We start from the raw sequence: 2,344 nt of genomic DNA, 5'->3' as shown, positions 1-2,344 counted from the left end.
GTACATGAAGGAGCTCCACAGGCTTCAGGAGGAGGAGGAGGGTTTGCACCTTAGAGACTGTATTCATGCTGTTCAAATAAAACTAGATCTCCTCCAAACAACTTGCAATCAAACTATTTTCTTCCCATTTTAAAACCCTTTGTCCAGTTTAGATGGGAGAAGTTGATATTATGTGATATTGATCAGGGAAGACTACATTTCTAAATCATTTTTAACTGTGTTTTTATTCACCAGTTATTGATCTTATTTACTCTCCACGTATCTTGGTTTAAGAATGGGGCTGTGTTTAAGGGCAAATTTTTGCAATGACTCTGTTCCATCCCATTTTCAGAAATGAACTACATTAGTATTTATCAAAAGAGTAAGAAGTTGTGTAAAAGTAGACTTCCTTCCCTAAGCTATTGAGTTGAGCATTAATCTGAAATGTATACTCATAAGTAGACATAAAGGAGTGCATTTATATAGAAATATTTATTTAATCTGAAAAACAACATTAAAAAAAGTCTGTTTTTACAGCAGAGATGAACATGTTTACAGCTTGGTACAAAACAAACAAATAGGTGTGATTAGCTCATGTCTTGATGGACACACACTGTACGGGGGGGGTGAATGTTTTGATGAAGGATAAGAGTTATTCACAATAAGGCGTGTAGCTGACCAGCTTGACAGGTGGGCGCGGTGTAACGGTTTGTCAAAAGGCTTAAAACCCGTCTCAGCTCTCAGCCTGTGGGTGACATCACTCAGGCCATCCGGGGGAGACCTCCCTCACAGCGAGCTGTTGAAGAGAAGCAACCGAAGTCCACCCCAGAAGAACCAACAAATGCAGATGTTGTTGAAGCTCAGGTTTCTTCCTCTGTCTCTGCAGCTCTCTGGGCACCTCGACGGACAAGTCACCAATAATCCACACTGTGTCTATAAGAGAAATACAAAGGTGTTCAATTAATGCCTCAGACAAGACAAAATGTACAGTTAACTACATGTGACAGCTCAGGGTGTTTTTTTGTTATGAGCCACATCTGCAGGAATAATATTGAACAAGGTAGCTGCAACACATCATAATAGATGCCAGTCTTAAACACTATTTTTTCTAATACTTAAAGTTTTTGGTGTGAAGCTGACACTGTCCACAGACTCCATGACTTCACGGGGTTCAATAGAAAACAAATGTCTTATAATAAATACTAAATAATTATTTTTCAATTGTCATGTTCACCTCATCGCTGTTGACATCAGTAAATATAAAACACAGACATTCCTCTTTTTGTCAGAACAGTAACATGAACTGTATGCTTTATAATATTGATTTCTTCTGGATGTCTCACATTTATTTACAGTCTATGGATAAAACTTTTTTAATGTATTTCTCTGCTAACACTGACAAGTCTAACTGCTCTGACAAATAACTAATAACCATAGTTGTATATTTAAAAAAGTGTAGTTTTAAGACTTTAATTAAATATTTGTGTTGAATATAATTCGTTTTAACTGTGTTGTAGAAAAGTTAAATGCTAACTTACTGTTTATAGAGTTTTCTCAGGACGAGCAGGAATAGAGGATGATAGCAGCCTAGCTGTTAGCTATGCTGTCAAGTGGACTGCTAACGTCGAGCTGAATGGGCGGAGCTAAGTCCCGCCGGTCCCGCCTTACTGCTGTGGCTAGGTTGATCCGAAGTTAGGTTGAGACTGCAAATCCAATATGGATGCGGCCGTCGATTGGACTCATTTTCTGCCTATGTCACAGACGGGTCAGGGTTCGTCCAGTAATATTTACAGTCTATGGTTACCACTAACCCTAACCCAGGTTGGTAGTTGCACTGTGACTTTGTAATGAATAAATACGCGAATGCACACATATGATCCTTCTGCAGAGCGTGAGGTGTAAACATACAAAAATGCGAACACAGAAGCATTTATGTGGATGGACGATGAGGTGTGTTCGCTTCTCTAATACCCTTAACTCCAAATCGAGTACATTTCAAGAAAATGTCGACTGAGAGTAATAGTCGACTGGCCGAGAGCAGACTGTGAGTGTGTCAGTGAAGAAGAGCAAAAGACACAGCACGAGCTGACGCAATAACGAGCTACCAATATCCTGAGTGACTCAGGTCTGTACGGTATCACAACGTCAGTGACCTTTGAAGGCGAAGGCTTCCCCTTATAAAGATGTATAAAACAGTCTTTTAAGCTACATCAGGTTGCTGCTTGAACGTTTGTGTTCTGTTTTTGAATAAATGGAAATCATCGATGAATCAAAAATAATAATCCAACGAATTATCGATTATTAAAACAATTGTTCTTTTCAGCCCCAGTGATGAAGTGACTACTGCTGTGATGTGTGTTTTAGA

At 39.1% G+C, this 2,344-nt stretch overlaps 1 long non-coding RNA gene across 1 annotated transcript; it reads right to left on the bottom strand.

The window, feature by feature from the left end:
• Positions 1-452: 452 nt before the first annotated feature.
• On the bottom strand, positions 453-1,781 carry LOC136179977 (uncharacterized). Its single transcript, XR_010666891.1, has 2 exons — positions 1,518-1,781; positions 453-912 (listed from the first exon to the last, which is right to left on the bottom strand). It is a non-coding gene; the product is annotated as an uncharacterized lncRNA (long non-coding RNA).
• Positions 1,782-2,344: the final 563 nt, after the last annotated feature.

This window comes from Labrus bergylta, chromosome 9, assembly GCF_963930695.1.
Source record: "Labrus bergylta chromosome 9, fLabBer1.1, whole genome shotgun sequence".
In the NCBI taxonomy this organism is placed as follows: Eukaryota; Metazoa; Chordata; class Actinopteri; order Labriformes; family Labridae; genus Labrus; species Labrus bergylta.
This window is presented reverse-complemented; position numbering and strand designations above follow the sequence as displayed.